Source organism: Archocentrus centrarchus, chromosome 5 (genome assembly GCF_007364275.1).
Source record: "Archocentrus centrarchus isolate MPI-CPG fArcCen1 chromosome 5, fArcCen1, whole genome shotgun sequence".
NCBI classification, from domain to species: Eukaryota; Metazoa; Chordata; class Actinopteri; order Cichliformes; family Cichlidae; genus Archocentrus; species Archocentrus centrarchus.
The window spans coordinates 12782498-12797592 of NC_044350.1; the positions used below are offsets into that span (position 1 = coordinate 12782498).

General features: G+C 35.2%; 1 protein-coding gene across 2 annotated transcripts in view; it reads left to right on the forward strand.

The window, feature by feature from the left end:
- LOC115780047 (tensin-2-like) overlaps window positions 1–15095 on the forward strand; it is a 49709-nt gene that overhangs the window by 6606 nt on the left and 28008 nt on the right. The gene's annotated exons all lie outside the window — the stretch shown is intronic.

Here is a 15095-nt window from a genome sequence, read left to right on the forward strand (position 1 = left end):
AAAGTAAATGAAAAACAAAAAAAATGAAAGCAAATAAAATTGAAAATTAAAAAATAAAATTTGAAAATAAAAAAATAAAACTGAAAATTAAAAAATAAAATTGAAAATTAAAAAATGAAATTGTAAATTAAAAATAAAATGTAAAAACTAAAATGTAAAAAATACAATTGAAAAAATAAAAGTAAATGAAAAAAAATGAAAGCAAATGAAATTCTAAATTAAAAAAAATAAAATTGTAAATTTAAAAATAAAATTGTAAATTAAAAAATAAAATTTAAAAAGTAAACTAAAAATTAAATTTTTAAAAAGTAAAATAAAAGTAAATTAGTGAAATCATCTGTTTTTTTTTTTAAAAAGTTTCTGTTTTCTAGTTCCACTGACCTGTAACAGAAAATAGACACTAAAAATCTCCCCTCCCTCCTCCCTCCTCCCCCCTATGTTGAGCCTCTTTGAGATCTTATCCACCTCTCTGTATTACAGTGTATTACGGTATTGAAAAAAGAAAACCAATAATTTAGACTTCAGTGGGGGCCACACCTATGCCCCCTATTCAGGGCCTCTCTTTTCACGGTAACACCTCTGTTTGCTTTAGGTAAGATACAGAAAAATAACGGTCACCGAACCTCTTTAGCTTGCTGGACACATCTGTTTTTGTAAGATAAGAACCCCACACCCCTTTTCCATAAAATTGAAAATTAAAAAATAAAATTGAAAATTAAAAAATTAAATAGAAAATTAAAAAATAAAATTTTAAATTTAAAAATAAAATTACAAAGTAAATAAAACTAAACTAAAAATTAAATTTTTAAAAAGTAAAATAAAAGTAAATTAGTGAAATCATCTGTTTTTTAAAAAAGTTTTCTGTTTTTCTAGTTCCACTAAAAAACCTCCCCCTCCCTCCTCCCTCCTCCCTCCTATGTTGAGCCGCTTTGAGATGTTATCCACCTCTCTGTATTACAGTGTATTACGGTATTGAAAAAAGAAAACCAATAATTTAGACTTCAGTGGGGCCCCACCTATGCCCCCCTATTCAGGGCCTCTCTTTTGACAGTAACACCTCTGTTTGCTTTAGGTAAGATACAGAAAAATAACGGTCACCGAACCTCTTTAGCTTGTTGTACGCATCTGTTTTTGTAAGATAAGTACCCCACCCCCACCCCACCCCTCTTCCGATCAATCAGTTTCGTAAATGGTCCAGACTTTTACCGTGAGCACATCAGAGCCTGTCTCGTTTATGAAAAAAACAACTGAACCTACTAAATAGAATAGAATAGAATGCCTTTATTGTCATTATACAGGATGTACAATGAGATGGGAGGGCCACTCCTGTTCAGTGCCATACAACAGAAAATCAAACTCTCTAAAATAAAAATAAAAATATTATAACCTAGTATAATCAAGAAATATACAGAAAAGAAAGAATGTATAAAATATACAAAAAATAGAATGTATAAAAAATATATACATACATTGGTGCATCTGTACATTGTAAGAAAAGTAAATAAGTGTATACATATAATAATAATGAAGATGATGAATATTGCACTTGGCGAATGAATATTGCACTAGTGAATGAATACTGGATATTACACAATATAGGAATGTTAGATATTGTTCAGTATGAATAATCTAATATTGCACAGAGATGTGGGTGTTGCACAGTTACGGTGGGTGAGTGTGAGAGTTCAGGGTGGTGATTGCTCTGACGAAGAACCTGTTCTTGAGTCTGTTTGTTCTGGCAACCGTGTAAAACAAGTGATTGGCAACTTTAGTTAAGGTAAGTTACGCTTATTTCCCCTTTGTATGTATAGTTCCAGCCTCATAACTCAAAAAAAAAAAAAAAAAAAAAAAATATATATATATATATATATATATATATATATATATATATATATATATATATATATATATATATATATGTATATGTATATATATATAGGTTATTATAGATCACAGACCTGCCTTAGAAAGAAGAATGATAAAATCTGCCATTTGGGTGTAAAAGCTAACTGTCAAACACACAAACCTATAAAGAGCCTCAGTGTAAATATGTTGTTAGTTTGTTCCTCTAAATGTGACTCTTGGACGGTCGCTAGGATTTTTGTAAAGACATGGTTTATACAGGTATATCAAACTCTGTTTTTAGGTTGTAGGTCATTTAAAAAATACTTTCTACATTTTCACACGATCATGGGCTCCATTTCAGATACAGATGTCAGTAAGTTTTTTTTTTTTTTTTTTTTTTCACGGCATGTCTTGATGAATAAGAGGGTCATAGAACTTTTTTTTTTCTTCAGATGCTGGATTGATTGGGGAGGCGGATATTGGTATGTTTTGGGGTTTTTTGAGGGTTTTTTTTTTTTTTGGTATTTTTGTTTTTCAGACAAAAAAAACAAAATGCTTTAAAAATAAGAAACTTTTTAAACAATTTCAGACATATTTGAGTTAGACCTCTATCTTCACATTCAGAGACCTTTGTCCCCTCAGTAACAGGACTGGGCTCAGCTTCTAAGGGCAGCAAGCTAGTGGAAAGCCAAAGATAGAATCTCCGTGGTGCAACCTCAATAGGAAAACATCTCACAGTTGACAGAAGTGACAACCCTGCCCCAAATTTTGTCACATAAGTTATTAAAAATAGGTGAGTATGTTTACTATGTTTGTTTTATTAATTTAAAAAAATCTGTCTTTCAGGAGGTAAAGGTGTTATTGGAGCTCGCATACCAATACGCAGAAGGACGTGGAGAAATGAGAGGAGGTGCAGGGGCCTATACACTAGGGTTCTTTTGTAAAACATTTACACCTGTGTTAGAATTATTAACCTTAATAAAACATTTACAGTCATGTCAGAGTTATTGACCTTAATAAAATAAGTTTTTTGTTTTTTTTAAACTGGATTTTATTGAACAATAAAATGTCTAGTAATGATTATTTTAGAGATTTAAATGCAGCTTTAGCCTTGTTAGAGGGTGAAAATAGAGAGAACGCTAGTCAATCCAATCCTGAAATCATCTCTTTGACTCCTGTTATTGATGCTGTGAACTCTTTCAACTGGCTACAACTATTGGACCCCCAACTCTCCCCGTGTTGATAATACATGAGATAACCCTATTGAACCCCCTCAAAATCAGACACCCAGTCATGATACATTTGATGTTTTTGATGCTATCGATAATGTTCTAGCTCAATTACAGTCTAACCAACAACCTATACCGTCTGAATTAATAGCCTGTTAAAGCAGAGACCCCGTGAAAATCCCTGTCCTTACTGTAAGGACGGCAATTGCAGTGAGATCAGCAAATGCACTGGGCTTGACATGCATGGAGTTCTGCTCCTGATTTATACTGTGTGTAGTTAAGTTATAGTTTTATTAAAAAGGCCCATCAAGGCCAAACTGTTATAATCTCTTGTGGTTTTCTGTCCTACTCTCTTACCTCTGCTGATTTTACTAGTACAGTCTACTATATTGCAATGAAATGCAGTATATTCTTTCATTTGGGACAGATCACATATTTTTAAATGACTATGCATAGTATATTTACATATTTGGTATTGCTGGATTTAGAAAATAAGCACATTAATTCAACAAGCCTACTGTGTTATATGACAATACATGCGACATAATAAAACTTGGGACTGAAGACTCAATTTTGTCAATACTTTTCAGTTGGGGCACTTCATACATTAAGTGACCTAACACCCTGATTATGCAGGCCATATTTACATATGTATTGATGGATTCAGCACAACCTCATCTTTCCAACAAGCCATCATATATGTTTCTATGACAAACCCTGGCAAAGCAATTACAAAGTAAATAAAAACATTTTGCATAGATATATTTTTTCCATGTTTGCCTATTTTAGGTATGTGTTCCAAGGTCTCTATCTACCATACTTTAAGATATTTCCATCCAGTTTTTTCTAGTGGGTAAAGCAAAGTCCTGACTACATACATGTCTATTCTGAAAGCTCTCAGGCCTTATGTTATTAATCTACATCAGTTTTGGGGGTTAACCCCATATGGACAGGCTGTACTTGAGTTCTTTTTTAGTTTTGGGTATATAACAATATCTATCAATTTAACCATCTTGGCAGTAAAATATTTTTGGCCAAGAATCCATTTCGTATAGGGAAGACATCAGAGATGAGGAAAAACATGGTTGGGTTTAGTTCTACCTCCAGTAGGTGTATGTCAAAATTTGGGGGGGGGCATTGTCACTAGCCTAGTGGATACGACGCCACATTGAGTGGGTGGGCCCCGTTTCTGTGATACGTCAGTGTATATGTCTATGGATTTACTGAGCTAGCGGAAATCCTGCTGACTGAAGGATGGAAGTTTGTTCATTCAGTCTGTTTACATGTTTTGTTATCTTACACAGGAGGAAGCACTTTTGGTGAAGTCTACTTCACTGCAGACTGTCTTTTTAAAGAATAAGTCAGCCTTTAGCTGTTTTTGCTCTGTATCTTTTCTGTTTACATTTTAATAGCACAGCTGTTAGTCTTTTCTTATGAAGGAAAAAAGCATTAATTTATTTGAGGAGCATTATTATTTAAATATGCCAGTGGTTTATTTTTCAGCAATCCCTCATGCACATCTACAGCTGAATGTTAATAAAAGTGTCTGTGTGACATTTGGGACATGTAGCTTTGACTCAGAAGTACCTTTTTGTTTATACCTTTGGGAAGAAAAAAATATCAAGATATATTTCTTATATTGCCATTCAGATAAAAAAATTTTGAGATATTATTTTGGTCCATATTCCCCAGCCCTAGTAGTTCTAAACATATTTAGGGTGTTTTTTCTTTACTTTTTGTCTCTTTTTCTTTACTTTTTGTCAGCTGGTTTACCAAAAGAAGCCATCTCATGCCATGATATGAGCTGTAAGAATCCTCAACATAGCGCTGAGTTATGCACTATGTATGAGAATGCTGTGACGCCCCTTCTTACCTCAAGTAAGCCTCTGTATAAAACCAGCTCACATGGTATCAAGCCAGGCTGGAATGACTATGTAGGAAAGCTTCATGGAGGGTCCAGAAGGGCTCTTAAAGCATGGGTTGATTTGGGTAAACATAGACATGCCCCTTTGTTTGAGTATTAAAAAACAGGCAAATGCAAATTTTAAATATGCTTTAAGATTTATAAAGAGAAACAAAAACACTATGAGGTCTGACTCTTGCAAGAAAGTTAAAAAATAATGTCTAGGACTAGAAATTAAGAAAATAAATAATTGCAAAACATCACTTCCAACTACTATTGATGGTGTCAGAGATGTAAAAGAAATTACTCAGTTACGGCAGGAACACTACACTGAGCTGTTTAATTGTGTCAAAAGTAACGCTTATGTGGCGGGTGACATACATAGTAATGAGAATGTGATTGTCTCCCCTCAAGAAATACATAATGCAATCATGACACTGAAAGACAATAAGGCATGTGGTATGGATAACATTTGTACTGAGCATCTGAAAAATGCAAGTAGAAAACTCTGTCCACTACTTTCTATGTGTTTCACTGGCCTTTTAGTCTCCAAAGATGATATTCCTTTCCCCCGACAGCCTTGATTGCAACTACATGCAAATAATCAATTATGCACATTAGGTGATGGCGTCATATAGCAACTTCTAGGGGATGCTGCTTGGGCTGCTGCACCTACAGCAGCATCCCCGACATCACCGACATCACCGACATCCCCGACATCACCGACATCACCGACATCCCCGACATCACCGACATCACCGTTTACATCATTAAAAGATTGAACTTCCACGGTGTTACATATCGATGTTGAATGGGAAATTTGATATCTAATGTGAGAGGAGCATGGTCAGAGATGACAATAGGATGATAATTAACAGTCAGCACATCTGGAATTAGTTTAGTATCAACAACGACATCGGTGATGTCGGTGATGTCGGGGATGTCGGTGATGTCGGTGATGTCGGGGATGTCGGTGATGTCGGTGATGTCGGGGATGCTGCTGTAGGTGCAGCAGCCCAAGCAGCATCCCCTAGAAGTTGCTATATGACGCCATCACCTAATGTGCATAATTGATTATTTGCATGTAGTTGCAATCAAGGCTGTCGGGGGAAAGGAATATCATCTTTGGAGACTAAAAGGCCAGTGAAACACATAGAAAGTAGTGGACAGAGTTTTCTACTTGCATTTTTCAGATGCTCAGTACAAATGTTATCCATACCACATGCCTTATTGTCTTTCAGTGTCATGATTGCATTATGTATTTCTTGAGGGGAGACAATCACATTCTCATTACTATGTATGTCACCCGCCACATAAGCGTTACTTTTGACACAATTAAACAGCTCAGTGTAGTGTTCCTGCCGTAACTGAGTAATTTCTTTTACATCTCTGACACCATCAATAGTAGTTGGAAGTGATGTTTTGCAATTATTTATTTTCTTAATTTCTAGTCCTAGACATTATTTTTTAACTTTCTTGCAAGAGTCAGACCTCATAGTGTTTTTGTTTCTCTTTATAAATCTTAAAGCATATTTAAAATTTGCATTTGCCTGTTTTTTAATACTCAAACAAAGGGGCATGTCTATGTTTACCCAAATCAACCCATGCTTTAAGAGCCCTTCTGGACCCTCCATGAAGCTTTCCTACATAGTCATTCCAGCCTGGCTTGATACCATGTGAGCTGGTTTTATACAGAGGCTTACTTGAGGTAAGAAGGGGCGTCACAGCATTCTCATACATAGTGCATAACTCAGCGCTATGTTGAGGATTCTTACAGCTCATATCATGGCATGAGATGGCTTCTTTTGGTAAACCAGCTGACAAAAAGTAAAGAAAAAGAGACAAAAAGTAAAGAAAAAACACCCTAAATATGTTTAGAACTACTAGGGCTGGGGAATATGGACCAAAATAATATCTCAAAATTTTTTTATCTGAATGGCAATATAAGAAATATATCTTGATATTTTTTTCTTCCCAAAGGTATAAACAAAAAGGTACTTCTGAGTCAAAGCTACATGTCCCAAATGTCACACAGACACTTTTATTAACATTCAGCTGTAGATGTGCATGAGGGATTGCTGAAAAATAAACCACTGGCATATTTAAATAATAATGCTCCTCAAATAAATTAATGCTTTTTTCCTTCATAAGAAAAGACTAACAGCTGTGCTATTAAAATGTAAACAGAAAAGATACAGAGCAAAAACAGCTAAAGGCTGACTTATTCTTTAAAAAGACAGTCTGCAGTGAAGTAGACTTCACCAAAAGTGCTTCCTCCTGTGTAAGATAACAAAACATGTAAACAGACTGAATGAACAAACTTCCATCCTTCAGTCAGCAGGATTTCCGCTAGCTCAGTAAATCCATAGACATATACACTGACGTATCACAGAAACGGGGCCCACCCACTCAATGTGGCGTCGTATCCACTAGGCTAGTGACAATGCCCCCCCCCAAATTTTGACATACACCTACTGGAGGTAGAACTAAACCCAACCATGTTTTTCCTCATCTCTGATGTCTTCCCTATACGAAATGGATTCTTGGCCAAAAATATTTTACTGCCAAGATGGTTAAATTGATAGATATTGTTATATACCCAAAACTAAAAAAGAACTCAAGTACAGCCTGTCCATATGGGGTTAACCCCCAAAACTGATGTAGATTAATAACATAAGGCCTGAGAGCTTTCAGAATAGACATGTATGTAGTCAGGACTTTGCTTTACCCACTAGAAAAAACTGGATGGAAATATCTTAAAGTATGGTAGATAGAGACCTTGGAACACATACCTAAAATAGGCAAACATGGAAAAAATATATCTATGCAAAATGTTTTTATTTACTTTGTAATTGCTTTGCCAGGGTTTGTCATAGAAACATATATGATGGCTTGTTGGAAAGATGAGGTTGTGCTGAATCCATCAATACATATGTAAATATGGCCTGCATAATCAGGGTGTTAGGTCACTTAATGTATGAAGTGCCCCAACTGAAAAGTATTGACAAAATTGAGTCTTCAGTCCCAAGTTTTATTATGTCGCATGTATTGTCATATAACACAGTAGGCTTGTTGAATTAATGTGCTTATTTTCTAAATCCAGCAATACCAAATATGTAAATATACTATGCATAGTCATTTAAAAATATGTGATCTGTCCCAAATGAAAGAATATACTGCATTTCATTGCAATATAGTAGACTGTACTAGTAAAATCAGCAGAGGTAAGAGAGTAGGACAGAAAACCACAAGAGATTATAACAGTTTGGCCTTGATGGGCCTTTTTAATAAAACTATAACTTAACTACACACAGTATAAATCAGGAGCAGAACTCCATGCATGTCAAGCCCAGTGCATTTGCTGATCTCACTGCAATTGCCGTCCTTACAGTAAGGACAGGGATTTTCACGGGGTCTCTGCTTTAACAGGCTATTAATTCAGACGGTATAGGTTGTTGGTTAGACTGTAATTGAGCTAGAACATTATCGATAGCATCAAAAACATCAAATGTATCATGACTGGGTGTCTGATTTTGAGGGGGTTCAATAGGGTTATCTCATGTATTATCAACACGGGGAGAGTTGGGGGTCCAATAGTTGTAGCCAGTTGAAAGAGTTCACAGCATCAATAACAGGAGTCAAAGAGATGATTTCAGGATTGGATTGACTAGCGTTCTCTCTATTTTCACCCTCTAACAAGGCTAAAGCTGCATTTAAATCTCTAAAATAATCATTACTAGACATTTTATTGTTCAATAAAATCCAGTTTAAAAAAAACAAAAAACTTATTTTATTAAGGTCAATAACTCTGACATGACTGTAAATGTTTTATTAAGGTTAATAATTCTAACACAGGTGTAAATGTTTTACAAAAGAACCCTAGTGTATAGGCCCCTGCACCTCCTCTCATTTCTCCACGTCCTTCTGCGTATTGGTATGCGAGCTCCAATAACACCTTTACCTCCTGAAAGACAGATTTTTTTAAATTAATAAAACAAACATAGTAAACATACTCACCTATTTTTAATAACTTATGTGACAAAATTTGGGGCAGGGTTGTCACTTCTGTCAACTGTGAGATGTTTTCCTATTGAGGTTGCACCACGGAGATTCTATCTTTGGCTTTCCACTAGCTTGCTGCCCTTAGAAGCTGAGCCCAGTCCTGTTACTGAGGGGACAAAGGTCTCTGAATGTGAAGATAGAGGTCTAACTCAAATATGTCTGAAATGGTTTAAAAAGTTTCTTATTTTTAAAGCATTTTGTTTTTTTTGTCTGAAAAACAAAAATACCAAAAAAAAAAAAAACCCTCAAAAAACCCCAAAACATACCAATATCCGCCTCCCCAATCAATCCAGCATCTGAAGAAAAAAAAAAGTTCTATGACCCTCTTATTCATCAAGACATGCCGTGAAAAAAAAAAAAAAAAAAAAAACTTACTGACATCTGTATCTGAAATGGAGCCCATGATCGTGTGAAAATGTAGAAAGTATTTTTTAAATGACCTACAACCTAAAAACAGAGTTTGATATACCTGTATAAACCATGTCTTTACAAAAATCCTAGCGACCGTCCAAGAGTCACATTTAGAGGAACAAACTAACAACATATTTACACTGAGGCTCTTTATAGGTTTGTGTGTTTGACAGTTAGCTTTTACACCCAAATGGCAGATTTTATCATTCTTCTTTCTAAGGCAGGTCTGTGATCTATAATAACCTATATATATATACATATACATATATATATATATATATATATATATATATATATATATATATATATATATATATATATATATATATATATATATATTTTTTTTTTTTTTTTTTTTTGAGTTATGAGGCTGGAACTATACATACAAAGGGGAAATAAGCGTAACTTACCTTAACTAAAGTTGCCAATCACTTGTTTTACACGGTTGCCAGAACAAACAGACTCAAGAACAGGTTCTTCGTCAGAGCAATCACCACCCTGAACTCTCACACTCACCCACCGTAACTGTGCAACACCCACATCTCTGTGCAATATTAGATTATTCATACTGAACAATATCTAACATTCCTATATTGTGTAATATCCAGTATTCATTCACTAGTGCAATATTCATTCGCCAAGTGCAATATTCATCATCTTCATTATTATTATATGTATACACTTATTTACTTTTCTTACAATGTACAGATGCACCAATGTATGTATATATTTTTTATACATTCTATTTTTTGTATATTTTATACATTCTTTCTTTTCTGTATATTTCTTGATTATACTAGGTTATAATATTTTTATTTTTATTTTAGAGAGTTTGATTTTCTGTTGTATGGCACTGAACAGGAGTGGCCCTCCCATCTCATTGTACATCCTGTATAATGACAATAAAGGCATTCTATTCTATTCTATTTAGTAGGTTCAGTTGTTTTTTTCATAAACGAGACAGGCTCTGATGTGCTCACGGTAAAAGTCTGGACCATTTACGAAACTGATTGATCGGAAGAGGGGTGGGGTGGGGGTGGGGTACTTATCTTACAAAAACAGATGCGTACAACAAGCTAAAGAGGTTCGGTGACCGTTATTTTTCTGTATCTTACCTAAAGCAAACAGAGGTGTTACTGTCAAAAGAGAGGCCCTGAATAGGGGGGCATAGGTGGGGCCCCACTGAAGTCTAAATTATTGGTTTTCTTTTTTCAATACCGTAATACACTGTAATACAGAGAGGTGGATAACATCTCAAAGCGGCTCAACATAGGAGGGAGGAGGGAGGAGGGAGGGGGAGGTTTTTTAGTGGAACTAGAAAAACAGAAAACTTTTTTAAAAAACAGATGATTTCACTAATTTACTTTTATTTTACTTTTTAAAAATTTAATTTTTAGTTTAGTTTTATTTACTTTGTAATTTTATTTTTAAATTTAAAATTTTATTTTTTAATTTTCTATTTAATTTTTTAATTTTCAATTTTATTTTTTAATTTTCAATTTTATGGAAAAGGGGTGTGGGGTTCTTATCTTACAAAAACAGATGTGTCCAGCAAGCTAAAGAGGTTCGGTGACCGTTATTTTTCTGTATCTTACCTAAAGCAAACAGAGGTGTTACCGTGAAAAGAGAGGCCCTGAATAGGGGGCATAGGTGTGGCCCCCACTGAAGTCTAAATTATTGGTTTTCTTTTTTCAATACCGTAATACACTGTAATACAGAGAGGTGGATAAGATCTCAAAGAGGCTCAACATAGGGGGGAGGAGGGAGGAGGGAGGGGAGATTTTTAGTGTCTATTTTCTGTTACAGGTCAGTGGAACTAGAAAACAGAAACTTTTTAAAAAAAAAAACAGATGATTTCACTAATTTACTTTTATTTTACTTTTTAAAAATTTAATTTTTAGTTTACTTTTTAAATTTTATTTTTTAATTTACAATTTTATTTTTAAATTTACAATTTTATTTTTTTAATTTACAATTTCATTTGCTTTCATTTTTTTTCATTTACTTTTATTTTTTCAATTGTATTTTTTACATTTTAGTTTTTACATTTTATTTTTAATTTACAATTTCATTTTTTAATTTTCAATTTTATTTTTTAATTTTCAGTTTTATTTTTTTATTTTCAAATTTTATTTTTTAATTTTCAATTTTATTTGCTTTCATTTTTTTTGTTTTTCATTTACTTTTTAGTTTTTGTCATTTACTTTTATTTTTTTTTGCTTATATATTTTCATTTGCTTTTCTTCTTTTTCTTTATTTTATTTGCTTTTATTTTCAATTATATTTTTTAATTTACAATTTCATTTTTTAATTTTTCTTTTTCCTCAGAAGAATTAAACACAAAACCCTAACTGAGGAGGAGGAGGAGGAGCAGGAGGAGGAGCAGGGGGAGGAGCAGGAGGAGGAGCAGGACAGAGAGAGGCGGGGGCAGAGAGGAAGGGAGGAGGGGGCGAAAGTTCAGGCTTGCCGACCTTTCTGTCTGACTTATTTTATGATCACTTTCGTGGTGGCACACAGAGGTCTCAGTAGGCTCACTAACGGTGTCCTGGTGCTGTCTTCTTTGCAAAAATCGGGTAAAACGAATCTTGATTTCATTACTTTTTTTAGACGGAATTAAACATATACAAATAAAATTAAGTAAAGATTTCCAATGTGGTCCACAGCAAAATGTTTCAGTCATAGCTGAATGAAAAATGAAAAGAAAAAAAAACAAACTATACATGCTGTAATGTCTCACACAAATGAAATGACAAGTCCTGTGCCTTTTTATTTATTTATGTTTACAAAATAAAAAGAAAATACCCAATTAAAATAAATATATAAATATATATATATATATAAATATATATAAATATATATATATATTTATGTATACTTTCACCCACCTCCCCTATAGTGACACATAAGCACCAACCCTGACATTCATTTCCATATACCCCTTACATAATATTATCAATTTTTATAATCTACATTCAATTAAAAATATGACGTCATCTATATGAAAATTGCTTATCTTATCTATGCTATAGATCTTTATCTATTACTGATAAGATCTTGACATGCATTTGACAGAAGGTGGTACCTTATACCTCCTGTTAACCAAAAGCAACTTTAAAACAATGAGTGTTTAGCTGATCTCAGGCTCAGAGGGAGCGAGTCGCAGAGTCTGGGGGCCACTGTTGCAAAAGCTCTGTCTCCTGTAGTTCTCAGCCTTGTATGCTGCACAGCCAGCTGGCCCTGATCACATGGCCTCAGGGACTTCCTGGGGATGTATGGATGTAAATGTTTACTGATGTATGCTGCTGCTTGTCCATGCAGAGCTCTAAAAGAAATATCCAGAATCCTATAGTGGACCTAGAAGTTAATGGGGAGCCAGTGTAAGTGAATTAGCAAGGATGTGACATGTGAGTATTTAGTGGAATGAGTCTCGTAGCGGCATTCTGAACGACCTGCAGACGTTCCACAGAAGCTTTATGAAGATAAAGAACAATAAATTGCTACAATCTAGAGGTGTTGAAAGAAAGGCATGAATAGCAATCACAACAACAAACAATAGCATTCTAACCACCTCTTGGCTGTAATCTCATATCTAGCAGACAAACAGGAGAAGCCTTCATCTAACTCTTGGCAAGAGAGCTAATAAGTACATTTTTCAAAAAAAAGGAAAAGTGTTCCTTTAATGCGCCCACTTGTTAACTGTATAGTCATTTAAGCTGAGATTAAAAGAATTGCAGAGCTTTCATTTATGATTTCAATATTATTGCCTGACAAACCTTCATTTTCAGCTGGCAGTGGATTTAATTCAGTAGCAACTTAATGTCAAATTAAAGAGCATTTACAGTTTTTTATGGGGCAAGTCAGAAATTTGGGGCAGCTGTTATGGTGGGTTGTGAAGTGTGATGTTAGCAAATCAGCTGCATTTACGAGTGTATTATGCAACCAAACAAAGCTGAAGGTGAGGCCACATAAAACATTCATCTGACATTTCTTGTCATTAAGGATTTAAACAGTGTACACTCCACTTGAGAGACACGGCTCTTTTATAATACATTCCAGGTTAGCTACACTCACAGTTAAATGTGGTGGGGGGAGTCAATGTCACTCTTATTTGAAAACCAAGGCATCAAAAAAAGTAGAAGAAGAAATGCTTCTATGGAGATGTGCTTTTCAACACAGACGTGCATCGAGCGATTTAACAAGAGGAGAAATATCAGTGTGCATTGGTACCAGTGGCGCAAAAAGTGGGTATGCACAAGGGGGGGGGGGGGGGGGGGGGGGGCAAAGCGATGCGAGGAAATTATTTCTGTAGTCAGCATTTTCTGTATTTAACAGCTGTGCATATATGATCAATAACAGAGGCACGGCACTGATTAGGTCCCCCTGTACCCCTTCACCCCCTCCAAAAAACAAAAACAAAAAAAACGCACTCACAAAAGGCTCTCCGAGGCAGAAAACGGAGGGAGAAGGATAAAAATGTTGTTGGGATGGAAAAAAGCTTTTCAAAGTAATTTAAAGACAGTCGGTAAGTTATGTCATAGAAGTCTTGACATAACTTACATAAAAATGTAAGTATAAAGTATATAGCTGCGCCCCTGACTGGTACTATGTGGTGTTTGTTGCACTGCGCCTCTCCTCTTCCATCATACAGACCACATTCTCACACCATCTCCCTCCTGATGTTTCCAGGCCCGCCTTTCTACTCTGCTGAAGGAAAAATTTAATGGTTTAATTTGCTTCACATGCTGTCAAAAAAGGCTTTGCTTTGGGAGGGCGTTGCCATAACTTTATGCAAACATTGTCCCGTTTCTCGCTGGGACAGTTGAGTATCAGTTTATAAAAAGAAAAATCCTTGGATTATGACTCAGAGCGGTGCATTTATTTGCCTTTAGAGCACATGTCCCCACCACGACTGTGTGTGGATGTGTGCAAAGACATTGTCTTCAGATTATCCTTTGTATTTGTGCTTAAATCAAGATTATTGCAGTCTATTTTCATTTTTCCCACTACATTATGAAAAGCAAGACTTGAGTGGCGTTTTTGAGAAAGAGTGAACAGTCATAGTGAGCCTGATTGTGTCAGATTTACTGTACTTTTGCTTTGCCTAACAAAGCTCAAGTCCTGGGTTTACACAGCTGCCAGGACTGCCCAGTATGGTACTACCTCGCAATGTTGAAAGGAAACTGAACCTGTCTTCAAGGAGGAGAACCCCCAACTACTTCAGCCAGACTCAAAGAGAGACTAAATATAAGTTAAATATTAGTCTTTTGTTTAGTTGCAAAAGATTTGCCTTCAAAGTCAACGTGTGCCTAAATTTATGTGGAGAGTTGGGAAAGGCATGCTCTGTGAGACTATATGCACGCACTGCAGTTTTTTGAGATAATACAGCGCTTACATGGCAATACAATACTCTAAAATGCAGGAGTTTATAATGTTTCAGGTTTTAGTTGCTGAGATTTTATGGTCTAGATCAAAATGCTGGAGTGGCTAACCAAATGAGGAGGTCCTTTTTTCATGTTCATGAAGTTATTCCTGATCTGTTTATTGCACTGTGACGGGGTGTATTGTTCTGCTGTGGGAGGCCACTGCTTTTAGGAATAATATCTCCAGAAGAAAGATGAGTGAGACAGAGTTGGGGAGGGGCAGTA